General features: G+C 39.3%; 1 long non-coding RNA gene across 1 annotated transcript in view; it reads left to right on the top strand.

Annotated features, from left to right (window-relative positions):
• Positions 1-23,932, top strand: part of LOC117801077 — a 35,836-nt gene that overhangs the window by 5,097 nt on the left and 6,807 nt on the right. Inside the window, exon 2 of the long non-coding RNA XR_004623469.1 lies at positions 8,303-8,468. This is a non-coding gene — a long non-coding RNA (uncharacterized LOC117801077). The remainder of the gene's footprint in view (positions 1-8,302; positions 8,469-23,932) is intronic.

The following is a 23,932-nucleotide window of genomic DNA, read 5'->3' on the forward strand; positions in this document are numbered from 1 at the left end:
ATCCCATAACGCTGGGATCACACCCTGAGCTGAAGGCAGACGCTTAACCGCTGTGCCACCCAGGCGCCCCACTCATTGGTNGGGGGAGGAAGAAGCAGGCTCATAGCGGAGGAGCCTGATGTGGGGCTCGATCCCATAACGCTGGGATCACGCCCTGAGCTGAAGGCAGACGCTTAACCGCTGTGCCACCCAGGCGCCCCACTCATTGGCTTTTCTGACAGACTTGTCGTTGTGATCTCTTTTGGCTTTTTAAGAGTTTGGTTAGTATGCATCATTTGCTCAGACCCAATCATGGCTTCTAAGTGCAATTTCTTTTCCGTCTAAAACAAATGACAGACACCCTGCGAAGCTCATTTCCAGTAGTCATCTCTTGGACTTTTATTATATATTTATCTGCGATAAATTATCTTCCAGAGTGGGTACTTTCAGATGAAGTCAATAAGGCCTATACATTCAGCACTGATAATATAAATGTTCTTTTTTCAAAAACAAACCTTATAAAATAAGCATGCACAAAACATCAGTTAGTTATGTGAACTCCACTGAAAATTGCACAGGAGAGGCCAATAAGGTTTATTTGTGCTAGAAAAATGATTAAAGAAGACAATTTAGGTGATACAAATAAACTTATTTAACACTTCATGAAGGGGACAGTCTCCTTTCAGAGAACCTGTGAAATTGGTTGGAAGGCAGAAAGCTTTATCGGATAGAAAATAAAGAATGAGGAGTAGGAGACCTAAATTTCGTATGGTCCCAGAATTCAGCCTAGAGAGCTATCAAACCATTCTGAACACCTACGAATCCAACTGGAGAATGAAGAAAAGAATAGCAGCAACTCTATGAACAGAAAATGACCACTTTCTGCAAGGTAGGAGGTGCGGAGAAGTGAATCTGAGGCGATAGATGGCAGGGGGAGGGAGTTGCCGTCAGTCGGCTACTGGCAAGTGATAGAGCAGCAGAGCACAAAATTGGAACTTCTACAAGTCTGCTCCGGTGAGGGACGTCGCTCTGGTGGCTGGGGGGGGGTGGTGGTGGTGGTGGAACCTCACTGGGACAGTGTCGTCTCAGGACCCTCAGGGCACAGTAAGACCGGGGCTGCCTGAGTGCAGCAGAGCTCCCAGGTATCAGAGCAGGGAAGCCGGCTGCAGAGTGAGCCGAGAAATGGGCTCTCAGCTCGGGGTTGTCATAAACTGTGATCCGCGGGACAGTCGGGCCACAGCTCTTCGAGCCGGGACCCAACAAGGGGCAGAACTGGGGAGACTCCCCTTCCTCCCATGGAAGGAGTGGCCTGGGAGCCTGCCGCAGGAGCCTGTTGGGTTTGGAGACTCCAAACAGGGCGGTGTGCCAGAGATAGAAACACACGGTCACAGGCGGGGTGAGCACGGAGTGCGGCTGGAGACCAGGGAGACAGGAGAGAGTGGCTGCTTTTCTCTGAGGGCGCACTGAGGAGTGGTGCCCTGAGCTCTTGGCTCCTCTGGGGCCAGAGATTGGGAGGCCACCATTTTCATTCTCATCCTCTAAAGCTGTGCAGAAAGGCTTCAGGGAACAAAAGCCACAGAGAGCAAACCAGAGCAGATTACTTATCCTGGCCCCTGGAAAGGGCAGTGCAATTCCACCTGAGGCAAAGACATTTGAGAATCNGGGAAATCAAGGCAAACCCCCCCCCCCCCCCAGAAGATCCCCAAGTACATCCAGCCCGGACCAAGTTTACTGATCAATGAGAACTGCAAAACTCCAGCACTAGGAGAATATAGCACAAGAATTTATGGCTTTTTCCCCATGATTCTTTAGTCTTTCAACTTTAATTTTTTGATTTTCTTTTTTCTTCATTTTCTTCTTTTATTTATTTTTTAAAATTAGTCTTCTTTCCTTTTTCAGCCAACTTCTTACAAATTCCTTTTTAAAATCTTTTTTAATTTTCATTTTTACAGTCATATTCTATCCCTTCATTTTATTTATTTATTTATTTATTTATTTATTTATTTATTCGACAGAGATAGAGACAGCCAGTGAGAGAGGGAACACAAGCAGGGGGAATGGGAGAGGAAGAAGCAGGCTGATAGCGGAGGAGCCTGATGTGGGGCTCGATCCCATAATGCCGGGATCACGCCCTGAGCCAAAGGCAGACGCTCAACGCTGTGCCACCCAGGTGCCCCCCTTCATTGCATTTAACCTTATTTTTTGTATGTATATATAAGTTTTTCTTTCCTTAAAATTTTAGGATGCAGTTTCTTCTAACAGATTAAAATATACCCAAAATATAGTGTATGGCTCTCTTCTACTTATCCACCTGATCACATTCTCTCTCTCTCTTTTTTAAAAAAATTTTTCTTCTTTCTTTTTTCATCCAACTTCTTATCAATTCCTTTTTTAAAATCTTTTTTTTTAATTTTCATTTTTACAGTCAGATTCCATCCTTTCATTGCATTTAACCTTATTTAAGTTTTTCTTTCTTTAAAATTTTGGAATGCAGTTTCTTCTAACAAACCAAAATACACCCAAAATCTAGTGTATGGCTGTGTTGTATTTACCAGCCTGATCATTTTCTTTTTCTTTTTTCTTTTCCCCCCAGTTTTGGGTCTCTTCTGATTTGTTTAATGTATCTTTCTCTGGGGTCATTGTTACCCTATTAGCATTTTGTTCTCTAGTTCATCTATTCTTCCCTTGACAAAATGACAAAATGGAAAAACTCACCTCAAAAAATAGAACAAGAGGCAGTACTGACTGCCAGGGACCTAATCAATACAGAGATTAGTAAGATGTCGGAACTAGAGTTCAGAATAACCAAAAAGCATAGAAGATGCTAGAGAATCCCTTTCTGGAGAAATAAAATCTAACCAAGTCAAAATCAAAAAGGCTATTAATGAGGTGCAGTAAAAAATGAAGTCTCTAACTGCTAGGATAAATGAGGCAGAAGAGAGAATTAGTGACATAGAAGACCAAATAATGGAGAATAAAGAAGTTGAGAAAAAGAGAGATAAAAACTACTGGATCACAAGGGGAGAATTTGACAGATAAGTGATAGCATAAAGCAAAACGGTATTATAATAATTGGGATCCCAGAAGAAGAAGAAAGAGAGAGAGGGGCAGAAGGTATATTGGAACAAATTATAGCAGACAACTTCTGTAATTTGGGGAAGAAAACAGGCATCAAAATCCAGGAGCCTCAGAGACCCCCCCCCCCATCAATAAAAATAGGTCAACACCCAGACATTCTAATAGAACTTAACAAATCTGAGAGACAAAGAGAAAATCCTGAAAGCAGCTCAGGACAAGAGGTCTGTAACCTACAATGGTAGAAACATTAGATTGGCAGCAGACTTATTCACAGAGATCTGGCAGGCCAGACAGGACTGGCATGATATATTCAGGGTACTAAATGAAAAAAATTTGCAGCCAAGAATACTTTATCCAGTTAGGCTGTCATTGAAAATAGAAGGAGAGATAAAAAGTTTCCAGGACAAACCGAAACTAAAAGAATTTGCAATCACTAAACCAGCCCTACAGAAAATATTGAAAGGGGTCCTCTGAGCAAAGAGAGAGCCCAAAAGTAATATAAACCAGAAAGGAACTGAGACAATATATAGTAACAGTCACCTTACAGGCAATACAGTAGCACTAAGTTCATATCTTTCAGTAGTTACCCTGAATCTAAATGGGCTAAATTTAACCCCAATCAAAAGACACAGGGTATCAGGTTGGATAAAAAAGCAAGACCCATCAATATGCTGTCGGCAAGTGACTCATTTTAGACCCAAAGACACCTCCAGATTTTAAGTGTGGGGGTGGAAAACCATTTATTGTGCTGATGCACATCAAAAGAAAGCTGGGGTGGAAATCCTTACATCAGACAAATCAGATTTTAAACCAAAGACTGTAATAAGAGATAAGGAAGGACACTATATCATACTTAAAGGGTCTATCCAACAAGAAGATCTAACAGTTGTAAATATTTATGCCCCTAACATGGGAGCAGCCAATTAAATAAGCCAATTAATAACAAAATCAAAGAAACACATCAGCAATAATACAGTAATAGTGGGGGACTTTAACACCCCTGTCACTGAAATGGACAGATCATCTAAGCAAATGATCAACAAGGAAATAAGAACTTTAAATGACACACTGCACCAGATGAACTTCACAGATACATTCAGAACATTCCATCCCAAAGCTGCAGAATACACATGCTTCTCTAGTGCGCGTGGAACATTTTCCAGGACAGATCACATCCTGGGTCACAAATCAGGTCTCAACTGGAACCAAAAGATTGGGATCATTCCCTGCATATTTTTGGACCACAATGCTTTGAAACTAGAACTCAATCGCAAGAGGAAAGTTGGAAAGAACTCAACTATATGGAAGCTAAAGAGCATCCCACTAAAGAATGATTGGGTCAACCAGGAAATTAAAGCAAAATTTACAAAATTCATGGAAACAAATGAAAATGAAAGCACAGCTGTTCAAAATCTTTGGGATGCAGCAATGGTGGTCCTAAGAGGGAAGTATATAGCAATACAAGCCTTTCTCAAGAAACAAGAAAGGTCTCAAATACACAACCTAACCCTACACCTAAAGGAGTTGGAGAAAGAACAGCAAATAAAGCCTAAACCCAGCAGGAGAAGAGGATTAATAAAGATTAGAGCAGAAATCAATGAAATAGAAACCAAAAGAACAGTAGAGCAGATCAATGAAATTAGGAGCTGGTTTTCAAAAGAATTAATAAGATTAATAAACCCTGGCCAGACTTATCAAAAAGAAAAGAGAAAGGACCCAAGTAAGTAAAAGCATGAATGAAAGAGGAGAGATCACAACCAACACCGAAGAAATAAAAAAAATTATAAGAACATATTATGAGTAACTATATGCCAACAAATTAGACAATCTGGAAGAAATGGATGCATTCCTAGAGACGTATAAACTACCAAAGCCGAACCAGGAAGAAATAGAAAACCTGAACAGACCCATAACCAGCAAGGAAATTGAAGCAGTTATCAAAAATCTCCCAACAAACAAGAGCCCAGGGACAGATGGCTTCCCAGGGGAATTCTGCCAAACATTTAAAGAAAATTTAATACCTATTCTTCTGAAACTGTTCCAAAAAATAGAAATGGAAGGAAAACTTCCAAATTCATTTTATGAGACTAGCATTACCTTGATCTCAAAACCAAACAAAGATCCCACAAAAAAGGAGAATTAGAGACCAATATCACTGTTGAACATGGATGCAAAAATTCTCAATACTAGCCAGTAGGATCCAACAGCACATAAAAAGGATTATTCACCATGAGTGGGATTTATTCCTGGGCTGCAAGATTGGTTCAACGTCCGTAAATCAATCAATGTGATATGCTACATTAATAAAAGAAAGGACAAGAAACATATAATACTCTCAATAGATGCAGAAAAAGCATTTGACAAAGTACAGCATCGTTTCTTGATTAAAACTCTTCACAGTGTAGGGATAGGAGGAACATATCTCAATATCATAAAAACCATCTATGAAAAACCCACAGTGAATATCATTCTCTATGGGGAAAAACTGAGAGGGTTTTTCCCTTAAGGTCAGGAACATGGCAGGGATGTCCACTATCACCACTGCTATTCAACATAGTACTAGAAGTCCTAGCCTCAGCAAAGAAGAAGTAAAAAGAAAAGAAATAAAAGGCATCCAAATTGGCAAAGAAGTAGTCAAACTCTCGCTCTTTGCAGGTGATATGACACTTTATATGGAAAACCCAAAAGACTCCACCCCAAAACTGCTAGAACTCATACAGGAATTCGGTAAAGTGCAGGATATAAAATCAATGCACAGAAATCACTTGCATTTCTATACACCAACAACAAGATAGAAGAAAGAAATTAAGGAGTCCATCCCATTTACAATTGTACCCAAAACCATAAGATACGTAGGAATAAAACTAACTAAAGAGGCAAAGGACCTGTACTCAGAAAACTATAGAATACTCATGAAAGAAATTGAGGAAGATACAAAGAAATGGAAAAATATTCCATGCTCATGGATTGGAAGAACAAATATTTTGAAAATGTCTGTGCTATCTAGAGCAATCTACATATTCAATGCAATCCCTATCAAAATACCATCAACTTTTTTCACAGAAATGGAACAAATAATCTCAAAATCTGCATGGAACTAGAAAAGACCCCAAGAAGTCAGAAGAATGTTGGGAAAAAAAAAAAAACAAATCTGGTGGCTGGTGGCATCACAATTCTGGACTTCAAGCTATAGTACAAAGCTGTAATCATCAAGACAGTGTGGTACAGGCACAAAAAGAGGCACATAGATCAATGCAACATAATAGAGAACCCAGAAATGGACTCTCAACTCTATGGTCAACTAATCTTCGACAAAGCAGGAAAGAATATCCATTGGAAAAAAGACAGTCTCGTCAACAAATGGTGTTGGGAAAATTGGGCAGCCACATGCCGAAGAATGAAATTAGACCATTTCCTTACACCATACACAAAAATAGGTTCAAAATGGATGAAAGACCTAAATGTGAGATAGGAATCTATCAAAATCGTTGAGAACACAGGTAGCAACCTCTTTGACCTCTGCTGCAGCAGCTTCTTCCTAGACACATCGCCAAAGGAAAGGGAAGCAAGGGCAAAAATAACTATTGGGACTTCATAAAGACAAAAAGCTTTTGCACAGCAAGGGAAATAGTCAACAAAACCAAAAGACAACCAAGAGAATGGGAGAAGATATTTGCAAATGACATATCAGATAAAAGGCTAGTATCTAAAACCTATAAAGAACTTATCAAACTCAATACCCAAAAAACAAAATATCCAGTCAAGAAATGGGCAGAAGACATGAACAGACATTTCTGCAAAGAAGACGTACAAATGGCCAATAGACACATGAAAAAGGGCTCAACATCACTCGGCCTCAGGGAAATACAAATCAAAACCACAATGAGATACCACCTCACATCAGTCAGAATGGCTAAAATTAACAAATCAGGAAACGACAGATGTTGGCAAGGATGCAGAGAAAGGGGAACCCTCTTACACTGCTGGTGGGAATGCAAACTGGTACAGCCACTCTGGAAAACAGTATGGTGGTTCCTCAAAAAGTTGAAAATAGAGATACCCTACGACCCAGCAATTGCACTACTGGGTATTCACCCCAGAGATAAAAATGTAATCTGAAGGGGCACCTGCACCCCAATGTTTATAGCAGCAATGTCCACAATAGCCAAACTATGGAAAGAGCCCAGATGTCCATCAACAGATGAATGGATAAAGTGGTATATATATATACCGTGGAATATAATGCAGCCATCAAAAAATTGAAATCTTGCCATTTGCAACGACGTGGATAAAACTAGAGGATATTATGCTAGGCGAAATAAGTCAATCAGAGAAAGACAATTATCATATGATCTCACTGAAATGTGGAGTTTGAGAAACAAGGCAGAGGGTCATAGGGGAAGAGAGGAAAAAATGAAACAAAGAATCAGAGAGGGAGACAAACCATAAGAGACTCAATCTCAGGAAACAGACTGAAGGTTGCTGGAGTGGAGGGGTGGTTGGGAGGGATGGGGTGGCTGGGTGATGGACGTTGGGGAGGATATGTGTTGTGGTGAGTGTTGTGTATTGTGTAAGACTGAAGAATCACAAACCTGTACCCCTGAAACAAACAATATATTATACATAATAATAATAAAAATAATAAAAAAAGAACGAGGAAGAGAAAATAGAAAATATCTGATTGGCTGGGGCCACATGTTCAACCTCATTTGGGATGAGAAGGTGCAGAGTTGGCTTGGCATTTGGGGACTTGGCTGACTGGGGATTCTGGTGATGTGGGGGCATTTACAGAGATATGAAAGCTACCTAAGTTTTGGTTTGCAGACCTGGAACCCTGGTCAGAAGCAGCTCCATTTTGGGCCTACAGTTATTTCAACAGGAGTAACTTATTTTTCCCTGGGTGTCTCCTGTATATACACTGGTATGCATCTTAATAAACTTTTTTTCTCTTGTTAATCTGCCTTTTTTTACAAGGATCTCAGCTAAGACCTCTGAAGGGTAGAGGGAAAATTATTTTTCCTCTCTTACATAGTCAAGCGCTTCGGAAAATGTCCAATCAATTTCCTGATATGATAATTAATGGGGAGCAGCTGTCTTTTTCATTTAAAAAGTGGGATTTATGGGAGTGATATGAGGATTAATATTTATAAAGTACTTTTTGAGAGGAAGAAGCACTGTGATTATTCAATAGAGTGTAGAGTTATTGGATAGTAAGATTAATCAATCTCTTGTAAATCTCTTTAAGTAGGTAAAATGGATATGACAAAGGACTTGATCAGAAGCCCCAAAAAGGCATCATGTGCTCATCAACGTGCACTGTGAGGCTTGGCAGTATTTCAGCAAAGTCTGCAGAGTAGCACTCCTCCAGCATGCCTCCTGCCAGTGCAGTGTATCCCTTGTATCAAACCCAGGTAAGACTCCCGGGCAGCTATTACTCATGCCCATCCAGCTGTTCTTTTTAGCAAGATGTCACACTGCAAAAAATAGTCCTGCTCTGCAGAATAATGCCAATTTTGACTGAAGATTTCATGGGGAATGGACAAGAGAGTTTAGATTATATATAGCACAGTCATATGTAGTAAAATTTCTATATTATGTCTCTTTTCTCTTCCGGTTCTTTCTGGCTGACAGTACCCTTATGTCCAGGCCCCTAATCTCTGGCTGGCCCCCAAAAACCTGTTTTCTGGAGTCCTTAGGCTCTGTCTACACCTTACTTTGCAAAACAAAGCATGTTGGCTAGCCAGCCTGGGGCCCCTAAGAAACCTATGCAGGTTCAGGGACAATCTGTGAACTTCAGGAAGCATATCCAGGATGCAGAGTATTTACATTCAAAAAGGTGTGTGGGTGAGGGGAGGAAAGAGAGAAGCAAGTCTGCTGTTGAAAGAAACAAGATTTCTCTTTTTCTCCAAGTGCTGACTTCTGTATTTATTGTCCCATCTTTAGACTCAGCTGGTACCCAGAGTCAGTCAATTAAGCATAAGATCTGATCGGAGATAAATGATAGCATAAGGCAGTACAAAATCAGAGTGCCTAAATTTCATCACCATTCAGTGTGTCCCCCAGTGGAGACTTTTAATCTAAAATAGTTTGTGAAGAGTTAAATTCAAGAAATTGCAGTTGAGCAATAGTTAATTTCTAAAGTGATAATAATAGTAAAAAACCTGCGTGGGAAATAAAATATATTCAAAAAATGTGATTACACACTAACAAAACAGAATATTAATACTGGTCTAAGAGCAAGGGGATAAAAATTGAATAAAAAATCGCATTTGAAAGTTGTCTTAAATAAGCAAGCTGATAAACTTACCTTTGGGAGGATTTCATTTAAAATTCAGAATACTTAGATATTGAAGAAAGAAGATAAAGTTTATACTTTGGACACTTATATTTTGCATGAACTTGGTTTGAAATTAATATAAATAAAATATAAAATGCCAAAAAATAATAATGATAAACTGAAGCATATCAACATTTTTAAGAGTTTATTTGGGCTAAAATTGATTTAAATTGGGCAGTACCAGAAAGGAAATTGTCAGGTGTGCTCCCCTGACAGGAGCCAGGGGAAAGACTTACTTAGAAAAGCTGCAGAAGCAAGGAAAGGAAATTATTTGATTGGCTGTAGCTCAAAGCCTAGTCGGCTATTTGTGATTGGTTGTCCTTAGGTTTTGATTTTGTAACCATGAGGCATTTACAGGCTTAAGTTTTGGTTTGCTTACATAGGCTACCAAAGCATTAGAGCCCCTTCAATCTAATGGCATCCTTGTTTAATTAATTTAATATACTAAAGACTACAAAAAAGATCATAAAGTTAAATTAAGAAAATATTTATAAAGGTAACTAATTGTGTGGTGTAATTTTCAATATTTAAGATGCGCACAGTGAAACACTTTTAAATAAGGATTCAGGAGTTATTATCCAGAGATAATTAGGAAAGGGGAGAGATCACTGGGCTCTCACTTGTATATGGCTCTCAGATGTGAAGTCCAAGTGATTGCCAGCAGTGATACAGGTTATTATTACTTTAGATGGGATGATTCTCCTAATTGTTGTGAATCTTAAATGTTGGCAGTTCTGTTGTTCAGACAGTGCTTAAGCATTTTAAAAGTAATGAATTGACATGCTTTGGGTATATTTTCTAAATCTTTAAGCGGGTCTTCAAATATTGAGATAGGAGGGGGAAATTGTGCTTTGTAGGGAGCTGTGGGTTGTCTGGACTACATCCTTCCGGGTTATCTGATATGGATTTTATGGGAGCTATTTTACAGCCCTGAAACTTGTAGATAACTGATAGCAATGTGAAATAATTCTTGTCTATAGATATAAACCTCTCCCCTGTAGAGGAGCAATTGACTTTCCTCCTCTCTCTGAGGAATTAAACTAGTTTTGCCTCCATTTGCACACTGCAACATTCCTTGTCTAGAAATGTGCCTGTTCTTTGAATTCTCCTTTGAACTAATTGTAACATCCTACCCATTCCTCCATTAATGGGTTAAAGAAAAGCTTGACTATATGTTCATTTTTTTTTATATCTGTATGAAAGTCACAATTTTACTTATCAAAAAACCAAAAACAAAACAAGCTTGTCCTTTAAAATTAGGAAACAAGCCTCTTTCTATGTCCAATTAGTTGAAATGAGTGACCAGAACTCTATCTCAGTGGTATACTGTATCTTCCCACACTAATTAAACATATTCTCTGCTTAGTGAATATGTTAAAGAAATTTCTGCTCTAATTAGTTTCTCACTAATCAATCATTTCAGTCTGATTATCTTCTCTGCAGGGATGCAGGGAAGTAGAGTTTACCCAAGTATGATCTCTACAACTGCATGCTAGTGATTCTGCACTGAGACTGTTTTTCCTTTCTTACTGGCCTGGTGTTATTTTGGGAAGTACATAACTGAGTGTCCTGGTAATCTCATAGCTGCCAACTGTGAGACCACAAACTTCCTTTGTTTTATCTACTTTCACACTAAATGTGTGGGGGCTTTGTCCACACTGACCAATTCTCTAATTCTTTGTGGACACCAACTGGGCATCCTTCACTGTAATTCAATTCTGATACTAACTGTCTGGAGGTAGTACAGACCCCACGGTGAAGGACTCAGTCCCATGAAACTGCTTCCTCCCACTTCAGGCACCAGACACAAGTCCAGATTGTCACCTCTGCTTCTGATGACTTGCTATAAATTGAAAGTTCCCACAGCCCCTTCCTCAGGTTTGATAATTTGCTGGAGTGGCTCCCAGAACTCAGGAAAACAGTTTACTCACTGGATTCCCTGTTTATTATAAAACATACAACTCGGGAACAATCAGGTAGGAGAGATGCAGAGGTGGAAGGGGTGTGGACATTCGGTGCTCTCTGAGTGCACCACCCTCCGGCATCTTGATGTATTCAGTAACCTGGAAGTTCTAAATAAATCTTCATACACACACACATACACACAAGACACTTTTCCATCCATTTTACCATCCAATTGGCAAGAGGAAATTAAGGAGCAAGAAAATAGAAATCAATAAAGACTAAATTGGTGAACATTAAAAGTTCAGTAAAGGTTCAGAGACATAAATAATCAGCATGCACATGAAGGGAGGGCTTCTTTGAAGAGGTGACATTTCAGTTGGTATTGAAGGATGAACTGAAATTAGAAATCTGTGTCGGGGTGGGGGTTTAATTTAACAAGGGTATTTAGCCCAGGATCCATGCTTGAACTATAGGAAATTCCTGAATTTGTTTCCTAACTTTTGAGCGTATTTGTGCTTGTGCAGTTTTCTCATTAGTGAGTCCATAATTTTTATCAGCTTCTCAAAGGGCTCTGTGACCACTCAAAGGTAAAGAACCATGACTTAAAAGAACCAGGAACCTTCAATCTTGATCTTGTCTTTGGAAGTGGCTAAACATTACATTTAATGTAATTTCACCACTTATAGTAATGAAATACCAGAAAGCAGTCTCTAACAAGCAGTGTGATTAAAGCACTGATAGGTGGAACAAAGGGGCACAGCACATTCCTGCCAGCAGCAGCAGGAGAGAAGCCACTTTTCTCCAACTTTCTGTATTATCATCCCTCTTTTAGACAGTGTGTAAGGGTCTTTCATTTGGGTTTTCTAACTTAAACTGGGTACTGTGTGTGTGTGTAGCTTTTACATTGAAAAAGTTTCTAGAAAAATAGATAAGTCCGATAAATTAAAATGTTAGATTTTTTTCTTCTCAAACTTGAGCATGCTTATATTTTGCTCCTATGCATTCTCTCTCTCGCTGTGTCTCTCTCTTGTTGAACGTAAAGGGACATAAAAGCAANTTAGACAGTGTGTAAGGGTCTTTCATTTGGGTTTTCTAACTTAAACTGGGTACTGTGTGTGTGTGTAGCTTTTACATTGAAAAAGTTTCTAGAAAAATAGATAAGTCCGATAAATTAAAATGTTAGATTTTTTTCTTCTCAAACTTGAGCATTCTTATATTTTGCTCCTATGCATTCTCTCTCTCGCTCTGTCTCTCTCTTGTTGAACGTAAAGGGACATAAAAGCAATCTTCACACAAATTATCTATTTATTTCCCACATCTCCTGTCTTGAAGGTAGAAAGAACACTTTTCTTTTTTCCTTAGAATTTTGTGCCTAATTTAAAGACATGTGCAATAAGTATAGAACTCTTAACTAAGATGCAATTTCTATTTTTAAAAGGGTGTGAAAAAATAGAATCCATTACTTAGAACTCTTTACCCAATTACTTTTACTTTATCACAGTTTCTAAGGGTGCCAGCTGTGTTTTCCTTGTGGTAAAGGGAGGCAATTTGAGTAAATTAAGGAATGTTTGCAATTGATGTGTACAGAACTGTCCGTGGAAGTGTACATGGTATTTTCAAGATGATAGGCTCTAATATATGTTTTGTCTTTTCAGCGTTAGGACTATGGATTCTGTCGCTTTTCTTTCTCAGTTATGACAAGAAAACTAAAAACGATACGAAATTTAATATAATATCTGTATTACTTTCTGTAACGTATGCTGCCGTTACCAAGTACCACAGCCTTGTGGCTTAAAATAGCAAAAATGTATCGCCTCACAGTTTTGGAGGTGGAAGTATGAGATAAAGTATTGGCAGGTTTGGTTCTTCCTGATGGCTCTGAAGGAGAATCTGATCCACGCCTCTCTTAGCTTTTGGTGGTTTGCTGGTATTAAAAGATGACCTGAGACATATTACAATTTTAGGCATTTATTTGAGGAAAAGTTGATTCCCGTTGGTCAACACCAAACTGGAAGTACTTAGAAGCACTCTGGGGATGGAAGCTGGGGAAAAATTTTATAGAGAAAAGGCAGAGGTAAAGTAGGGGAATTATTGATTGTGTATAGCTTAAACGCTAGTTGGCTGTTTGTGATTGGCTGTCCACAGGTTGCGCTTTCATAGCCCTGAGGCATCTACAGGTTTAGACTTAGATTTGCTTATGTAGCAACAGCGGCATTAGAACCACGTCAGTATGATGACCTCCTTGTTTAATTACTCTAACACTGGCGATCTTTGGCGTTCCTTACCTTGTAGATGCATCACCCCAATCTCTTCGTGGTGTGCATATTTGTGTCTAAATTTCCCTTTTTATAAGGACAGGAGTCACAGTAGGGACCCACCCTACTCCAATATAGCCACATATTAACTTAATGAACTACATCTGTGATGACCCTAGTTCCAAATAAAGTCACATTTGGAGACGCTAGGGGTTAGAACGCTAGGGGTTAGAACATGAATTTGGGGGGCATAAAATTCATCTTGTAACAGTGTCATTTATTGGGCACCTTCAGTATAACTTGGTCATAACATAAGGCCATAATGACTGCAAGGTGTTTTACTTTTTTTTTTTTAAGTATTGAACCTGTAGCATGATTATAAAGCAGGGAGAGCACAAGCAGGGAGAGCAGCAGGCAGAGGGAGAAGCAGACTCCCCACTGAGCAGGGAACCCGATGTGGGACTCAATCCCAGGACCCAGGATGATAACCTGAGCCAAAGGCAGATGTTTAACCAACTGAGCCACCCAGGCGTCCCTCTATCTGCCTTTTCCAAGTTGGAATCAGACATGTGGAAGTATACCCAGAACGTAATATTAAAATAATACGTGTAGTCAAGTTTATGAACTCAGTTTCCCTGTTATTCATTTATTCATTCATACATTCATTCAGTAGTCATTGACAACCTGTGTTAAGTAAGGGTTAAGGCCAATGGCTTGGGAGTCAGAAATATTTGAGTTCTAATCAGGATTCTGTTTTTAAGTAATTGTGTGACCTGGGAAAACTTTGTAAATATTTTTGTTTGATATTTTTGTACCTCAGATTCCTCATCTCTGTATATTTGGAATAATAATAGTGTGTATTACATTATATACCTAAATACATACAATATAATACATTATATATGCAGTACATACTATGTTAATAGTATGTATTATATTAAGATAAAACGCCCCAAATCTCAGCCTGAAATGACTTTTGTTTGTTTTTTGCTTATGTCCATCCTTGCTGACTGGGTTCTGTACACTATATAGGTTGTCCTCTGAATGACAGAGGAGCCAATATTAGGAACATTTTCCATTGCTATGGGAGAGGGAAAAAGAGTTCTGGAGGGTTGCCGTTGGCAGCAATGCTCTGGCTTGGAAACAATTTTGTTCATAACTCATTGGTCAGAACTGGTCACTGATGCCATCCAACCACAAGGGGGGGTGTCAGGATTTGAGATCCTATATGGGGAACTGTAAGAACTGGTGAACAGCACAAGGCCTATCATTAATATCCTTCTATAAGGTAACAAGAAGTATTTCATGAGAGAGAGTGTTTGTAAACATATAGTGCCCGCTACAGTGACTGGCAGGTATGTGGTAGACACTCAGTGATAATAGCTATTATTATTCTACTACATTATTGCTATAAAGCACCTGCTACATGCCAGGCACTGAACCAGGTATTGGGAAGTCATAGGCTGTCAGTGAAACTCTAGCCCAGGGCAGGGAGTAAGAAAGTTATTACTGAAGAGGGCTATTGCTGGTTATCTTGAATGAACAAATGAATCAATTTATTTTTTAAATTGGTCCCAAGGTAAGTGGACTAGACCAGTGTCCAAATACGTCTCATTTAACCCTCACACCAACCTATAGGGACTATTTATACCAGTTCACAGAGAGGGAATTGAAGCCTAAAAGGATTATGTGACCTGACCAAAGTCATCCTGCTAACAAAGGTCAAGCTGGTGTCTGGGAACAATATTAGAAAATGGCCTGAGGGACTAGTGTGCTGCTACCTACTGGGTGATATTTGGGGGACCTGGGGTTGGGGTGGAATTCGTAAGTTTGGTAGATATGAATAAACTGTTTTAATTGTGGATTTAAGTGGTTTTAGTATGAATTGTTTGGTATTTAGTTTTTTCAGTGTAAAAATAGGTTAATAGTAATAACCATTTAAGAGGATCTTTTTGAGAAGTAATGTGATTATAGTTCTAAGCTTTTAAAATAATATTGTCCACACAGTAAACTCTCCAGAATGTTAGCTATCCTTAGTTTTCTTTCAAGTGCAATTAATTTAATAGGTAATAAGATAGTGTAATTGAAGTAGGTAAAAACAACTGGTTTTCTCTGTAATCTCGGGGCCTGAATACTGCTTTGTCCCTATAGGGAACCGAGGGCTTCTCCATAAACCCAGAGGGATTGTTGCAGAAGCCCATCCAGCATACTAGAACTCTCCCCTGCTTAAAGTCCTGAGCCAACTGAAGCCATTTGCTCCCATCTGCTGGGCTTAGCCTTGATCTCTTTTCAGGGCTCAGCAACAGAATTGCTTCTCGGAAGGATATGGTTAACCAAGAAATCACAAAGTTGTGATACACACACACACACACACACCACATTTTCTTTATCCATTCATTGGTTGATGGACAGTTGTTTCCATATCTTGGCTAGTGTGAATAATGCTGTGATGTACATAGGGGTGCAGATATCTCTTCAATATCCTGTTTCCATTTCCTTTGGATATTTACCCAGAAGTGAGATTGTTGGATCATGTGGTAGTTCTATTTCTAATATTTTGAAGAGCTTCCATATTGTTTTCCATGGTGGCTGCACCAGTTTACATTCCCACCAACAGTACACAATGGCCTCTTTCTTCTCCATCTTTGCCAGCACTTGTTATCCCTTGTCCTTTTGATGATGGCCATTCTAACAGGTGTGAGTTGATATCTCATTGTGGTTTAATTTGCATTTCCCTGATTATTAATGACATTAAGTATGTTTTGAGGTACCTATGGCCACTTGCATGTCTTCTTTGGGAAAATTTCTATTCAATTTCTCTGCCTATTTTTTAATCAGATTTTTTATTTTTATTTTTTGCTATTGAGTTGTGTGAGTTCTTTGTATATTTTAGATATTAACCTCTTATCAGATATATGATTTGCAAATATTTTCTCCTTATATATTTCTTTTTAGTATTATTCCCAGGTATTTATGAGTTAGTTACTATTGGAATGAATGGTTCAGTTACATTTTCTAATATAATATTTCTGATATATAAACTTTATTTTTGTTGTTGAGCTTGTATTGCTTGGCTTACTAAGCTTTCACATTGGTTTTAATAATTTTTCATTTGATTGTTCTAAGAAAACATTGTAGAATTTACAAATACCAACATTTTATGTATAGCTAGTCTTACTGGGGAAGAAGAGCCACTTTAAATATTTACTACAAACGATTTTAAAACAGGAAAGTGGTTACAGAGGTGAGGGGGCCCATGAAAAACCACACCAGTAACACAGATGTAACCCAGGGGTCAATAACAGCAGGAAGCCACAATCACTAGACTGAAGAGATAAAGGGAAGAGGCAGTGTTACTAGACCTCAGGGACCAGGGTAACCCTAAACAAGCTGGAAGCATGGTGGATGTGTCTAGTGGAGGGAAGAGTCATGCAGGAAACATAGCTGCTGCCAAAGAAGCTGTAGGTGGCCGAGAGGAAATGGGAGAAATACCTTGTTTTCTCCGTCCCCCCATCCCTCCCTGCCCCCGGGGCCCAATCTCCCATCAGTGATCTCTTACCTGTTGGGCTCAGTTGGACATCAGTTTAAAAGAAAGTTTGGGAAACACAGCCTGCAGGGATTGGCCCACTTAAGGTTTAGACGGAAGCATGAGGTATTTCAGGAGTAGATAGGAACACACGAAGGCCTAGGGTTGGCTCACTTTCTAATACTTATGCCTCTTGACTCTTTTTCTCATTTCGTTGTATTGGTGAGGACCTGAAGCACAATATTAAAGAGTGGTGGGGATATCAAGTTTCCATGCTTATTCTTGATTTTAGTAGGATTATTTCTAATGTTCCAATCTTAAATAGGATGCTTTAATTGCTTATAATTTCTCTCTTAAATTTTTAAAAACAAATCTTTTTTAGCATATACTGATATGTATATGTTAATTTACTCGGTTCATGTAGTGAATTTAGTGTAGTGAAATCTTACACTAACAGATTTAATAATGGTGAATCAGCCTTCCGTTTTTTGGAAAAACTTTACTTCATTAGAGTATATCATTCTTTCTAATAAAGTGTCATGTTAGATTTGCTAATATCTTATTTTGGTCTTTTGTATGTATGTTCATAGGTGTTTTGAACCTGGAGGATGATGCTAACCTTGAGAATGGGTTAAGACTCTTTCCATCTTTTCTATGCCCTCTATATGTAATATGAAGTTTTCATGATCTTTGAATGTTTGGAAGGAACTCCCACTTAAAATCTGGTGTTTGATGACTTTTTAAGGGGATAGAGTATTCATAACCCTCTCAAGTTCTTCTATGATCATGCTTTCTTCCCTTCTTGAATCAGTTGCTGAAAGTTGCTTTAACAAAACTTTGTCTAGGTAGGAAGGCTGAGGAGCCTGTGGGCATCTTGGTCTCTGACAGCTGGCTAGGTGCCTTGAAGACACACAGCCCCTTGTGCATTTGAGGAGGGATGCTTTTTTCTGAAACTGACAGTTTGCTTCTTTTTCTTTTCCTTTTAAGATTTGTTTTAGAGAGAGAGAGGGAGTGCACATGTGGGGAGGGGGAGGGGCAGAGGGCGAGGGAGAGAGAGAATCTCAGACATACTCGGGACCCTGAGATCATGACCTGAGCTGAAATCAAGAGTCAGACACTTAACTGACTGAGCAACTCAGGTGCCCAATGATTTGCTTCTATAGAAGAAATCTGTACCTCATTAGGTATCAATTTGGAGGATGATATAAAGGAAGATTTTTCATCCAGTCGGCAACTTATTCCATTATTTCAGTGGTGCTTGTGTTTAATTGAAACTCACTCAGAAGAAAACAGTGGTACCAACTTAGCCAAGGAAGGGTTTGGGGATAGTATCCCAGCAGTCTTTTCAAGATATTATATTGGAATAGAAAGTGAATATTGGAATAGGAAATGGGCCATTTCTAGGGTGAGCTACCTCAGCTAATTAAATCCATTTTAAGATCAGAGGTCCTTTTATTTGTGTTCTTCACTGATACTGGAAAAAGGATTTATTCCTTTTCTCATACTCTTACTGTGAAGCAAGAAACCTAGAAATGTTTTTATTCCATTTTATTTTATTTTTATTGTTTATTATGTTCAGTTAGCCACCATATAGTACATCATTAGTTTTTGATGTAGTGTTCCATGATTCAATAGCTGCATATAATATCCAGTGCTCATCACAACACAGGCCGTCCTCAATACCCAACACCTGGCTACCCCATTTCCCCACCTTAGAAACCCTCGGTTTGTTTCTCAGAGTCCATAGTCTCAAAATGTTTTTAATTTAAAGTTGACTGTATATGAATTACGAAATTCTGAAAGGCCAACATGGGATATTATGAGGTGAGTATGGAGCGATAGTTTTCTTGGAACCCCTGATTCTTTTGATACAAAGGAAATTAGGTTCAAATTAACATCCAGGGCAGGCTTAAGAGAAGAAAGTNTGTAGTCTCAAAATGTTTTTAATTTAAAGTTGACTGTTATGAATTACGAAATTCTGAAAGGCCAACATGGGATATTATGAGGTGAGTATGGAGCGATAGTTTTCTTGGAACCCCTGATTCTTTTGATACAAAGGAAATTAGGTTCAAATTAACATCCAGGGCAGGCTTAAGAGAAGAAAGTAGTGACTTTCTAGGTCAGTCTGGGGTATTGTATTTAGGTAAGCATGACCATTGGGAAGGTTAATTTTGTTCTGAGGGAGTTTTGGGTTGCTTGTTTATGTGTGAACTGCCCACCCCCTCCATAAGATAAGCCACTGCATACTCTATGCTTCTAACGCTTTTACTTCACTGCATATTCACCAGATGCCTGGCCTGCACCTTCAGTCCCTCTCATTCTTATGTCCACCCCACATGCTGCAGCTGCTGAGGCACCAGAGCCGTTCTGGCAAACTGCACTACCAGGAAAGAAGTAAGAAAAAGCAACTTTGTTCCAGACACCGTGCCAGGTGTTTTTGGTAGATTAAATAAGGCTGATTACCCTTAACAATGGTTTCTCAAACTTTAAAGATGAATCATGTAATTTAGTATTTTTAATTTGATTCTTTTTTGTTTTGTTTTGTTTTAAACTGATAATTTATTAAAAAGTTAAAGGTCTGCAATGGTGACTTCAACCTCAACTCCTGGCTCAATACTGATGAAGTAATCTGCTTAACAATCTCAGAAGGACTGCAAATCAGTGAGTCGCTTGTGGATCCTCATCTGAAAATGATCCCAAGTCTTAGAACCTTCATCACAAGGAATTTTTCTTGTAGTGAATCTCTAGGCATCTGAACTGGTCCTTTCATTTTGTGATNTGTTTTTGGTAGATTAAATAAGGCTGATTACCCTTAACAATGGTTTCTCAAACTTTAAAGATGAATCATGTAATTTAGTATTTTTAATTTGATTCTTTTTTGTTTTGTTTTATTTTATTTTATTTTTTTAAAGATTTTATTTATTTACTCGACAGAGATAGAGACAGCCAGCGAGAGAGGGAACACAAGCAGGGGGAGTGGGAGAGGAAGAAGCAGGCTCACAGCAGAGGAGNTTTTTGGTAGATTAAATAAGGCTGATTACCCTTAACAATGGTTTCTCAAACTTTAAAGATGAATCATGTAATTTAGTATTTTTAATTTGATTCTTTTTTGTTTTGTTTTGTTTTAAACTGATAATTTATTAAAAAGTTAAAGGTCTGCAATGGTGACTTCAACCTCAACTCCTGGCTCAATACTGATGAAGTAATCTGCTTAACAATCTCAGAAGGACTGCAAATCAGTGAGTCGCTTGTGGATCCTCATCTGAAAATGATCCCAAGTCTTAGAACCTTCATCACAAGGAATTTTTCTTGTAGTGAATCTCTAGGCATCTGAACTGGTCCTTTCATTTTGTGATTCTTTTCTTTTGCTCCTCTGATCAAGTCAGCACATACCTTTTCCAAAGATTTTACATTGCTGCTGGTGAGAGTAAATCGCCACCTCTGGTTCCATGAGTGTCTTCCCGGTGTCGTTAAGAGCTGTAGCTGCGGCGTGGCTTGCTGACCCTCTTGTTCCTCCATGAGAGTGGGAGAGTGAACAGCAGTGAGTCAGGAGCAGGAGTGGGCGTCCAAACCCCGCTGTAGCTGCAACCTAGCCTTCCTCAAAGAGAAGCTAATTTGATTCTTGGTATGCAAATTTGAGATCTGCTAACTTGGCTACAAGAGCTCAGCTTTTTTTTTTTTTTTTAAGATTTTATTGTATTTATTTGACAGAGAGAGAGACAGCCAGCGAGAAAGGGAACACAGTCAGGGGGAGAGGGAGAGGAAGAAGCAGGCTACCAGCAGAGGAGCCTGATGTGGGGCTCGATGCTAGAATGCCGGGATCACGCCCTGAGCGGAAGGCAGATGCTTAACCGCTGAGCCACCCAGGCGCCCCCAGAGCTCAGCTTTTCTAGTTACACAAACTTTGATTTGACTGTTGTTGTTGTTGCAAACTTTGATTTGCTACTTACTATGTATGTGGCATTGGCAATTAATCATTTTAAGATTAGTTTCCTTGTTTTTTGAATTTTATTTTATGTTTTTGAGAGAGGGCGAGAGAATGTGAGTGGAGGAGGGGCAGAGGGAGAGGGAGAGAATCTTAAGCAGGCTCCATGCCCAGCATGGAGCCCAACCCTGGGCTCGATCTCACAACCCTGAGATCATGACCTGAGGCAAAATCAAGAGTTGGATGCTTAACTGAGAGCCCCCCAGGCGGCCTAAGATTAGTTTCTTTTCTATTAATAATAACATTAAGAATAAATGAGATTAAACGTGCATATTGAGGACTTCACACATGCCTAAAACGGTCAGTAATCAAACAATGTCTATTATCATTACTGAATTAAAAGACTTGGATTTTCCCCCTAAGTAGTGTGTTACTTTGGACAACTTACATACTTTCCTCAACTTAAGATGGGGTCATGTCCCAATAAACCCACCATAAGTTGAAAATATCATAAGTTATCATAAATACCAAAAGAAAATGCATTTAATACACTTAACAAACTGAACATCATAGCTTAGCCTGGCTTACCTAAAATGTGCTCAGACCAACTTAACGTTAGCCTACAGTTGGGCAAAATCATCTATCACAAAGCCTATTTTAAAATATTGAATATCTTATGTAAGTTATTAAATGCTGTACTGAAAGTGAAAAACAGAATGGTTGTCTGGGTACAGAACGGTTGTAATATAGTATAGTAAGTATATCCATTGTCACCTTCATGATCACGCGGCTCACTGGGAGCCATGGCCCACTGTGCTACCCAGCACCAGGAGAGAGTACCACACTGCATATTAGCACTGGCTGGGAAGAGATCAAAATTCAAAATTTAAAGTACTGTTTCTGGGGCGCCTGGGTGGCTCGGTCGTTAGGCGTCTGCCTTCATTCAGCTCAGGGCATGATTCTGGAGTCCTGGGATCGAGCCCCACATCAGGCTACTCCACTGGGAGCCTGCTTCTTCCTCTCCCACTCCCCCTCCCTGTGTTCCCTCTCTTGCTGGCTGTCTCTCTCTCTGTCAAATAAATAAATAAAATCTTTTAAAAAAAAAAAAGGACAAAAAACCCCCCAAAATTTAAAGTACTGTTTCTACCAAAGACATGTCATTTTCACACCATTGTAAAGTCAAAAAATTGTAAGTCAAACCATCATAAATTAGGGACCATCTGTAATTGCTTTATGCCAAGATTTACATTTATGATTTATTTATTTTTATAATTTTGTGATGTTTTTATCTCAATCTTTAAACAGTTTTGTAAGGTAAGTATTGTCCATTGTTAAAAGGAGAAACTCAGATTGTTACCTTGCCCAAGTTAGTCAATAGTGGATGTGGATTTGAACACAAGTTTTCTGATGCTAGATCCTGATTCTTTTGTCTTTCAATCACAGTGATCCTCAAATGAAGAAGTTAAACATACAATCTGTATGGTCCCTTCTGTCACTAACATTTTGGCATCAAATATTTTACTCTAAGGGAATTGGGTGCCCAGGGTGAAAATCAGGTCTGAAGTGGTCAAAACAACTACAACAAATGAAGAAGTATAATACTTGGCTAACTGCAGAAAATGCAGACTGTGTGAGGACAATTGTTGGGTTGGTGAGACCCTTTGTGAGGTACTTGGTTACCTTCATAANCTAAGGGAATTGGGTGCCCAGGGTGAAAATCAGGTCTGAAGTGGTCAAAACAACTACAACAAATGGCTAACTGCAAAAAATGCAGACTGTGTGAGGACAATTGTTGGGTTGGTGAGACCCTTTGTGAGGTACTTGGTTACCTTCATAAATGGGATTAAAGCCCAAACTGCAGTCACCTATTTGAATCTGCCTTCCTACCCCCCACTGCCACCACTCTCCCACAGAAAAGACATTCAAAGAGAGAGAGCTGGGGAGGGACTCTGTCAGGTGAGACCAAGAGTAGATTCAGACCCACTTTCCAAACAGTGGTTTTGAGAGGTTTGACATCTCAGTTTTCCCAGACTGCCTCACTCTGTAGGCACAGCCACCAGAAAGGTGGGAATGGACTGAACGTGTAGTCTGCCAAGTTGAAATGTCTTCACGTGAATTTTGGGACCAAGGGTCTATGCAAGTGTAACAGGATGTTGAGTGGGGGTTTTCTTGCCCTCTCAGATCCTTCTGCATCCACGTTTTATTTTCCAGCATTCTTAGAGAGTATCAAAAAGGTGTGAGTGAACCCAGAATTTACAGAAAGAGCAGGAGCAGTGGAGATGCTGGCTAAAAACTGGGATGTCCAGGGTTGGTGACCAAATACGGGAAGTACAGCATAATCCCCAAAGAGTGCCAGCAGTTAGGGCCAGTCTCCTGCCTGCTGGGCTCACAACCAGGGGACAGTGTAGAATCAGCAGTACCACTAGCCATCTACCTTCCCCACGTCTCCCATCTCAGTGGGGGAGATGGAGGGCATGTCCTTTTAAGATGTTCAATAAGAGTGGTTTATTTTCCTTTCCTTCTTGTGGGGCAATGATCTCTGCTCTCCAAAGCCAAGGGACAGGATCTCCTAAAAAGTCTCTCATATTCAGTGGAGGTATCCTCCGAGCCGGGAGTCTGGCATTTTTTTATCCACAGAATCCTTAACGAGCTATACAACCTGCAGGCACAACTTGAATGTTTTCATAGTTGTGTGGAGAGAGAGCTCTTGGAGAATGTATTGTGAAACTAGGAATTTACTTATATTACATGGTGATTATGAAGTTTTTGCCCAAACTGGGACACTTTTGAGAGTGAAAGGAGACACTATTTATAATCTCTGGACAACAGGTGTAAAAGAGGACTCTCCCAGATCAACCGGGATGTCTGACTGTTCTATCATCACAGAGAGTATGATATATGCATATTAATTAGTTTTAATCTACTAA

Source organism: Ailuropoda melanoleuca, chromosome 2 (genome assembly GCF_002007445.2).
Source record: "Ailuropoda melanoleuca isolate Jingjing chromosome 2, ASM200744v2, whole genome shotgun sequence".
NCBI classification, from domain to species: domain Eukaryota; kingdom Metazoa; phylum Chordata; class Mammalia; order Carnivora; family Ursidae; genus Ailuropoda; species Ailuropoda melanoleuca.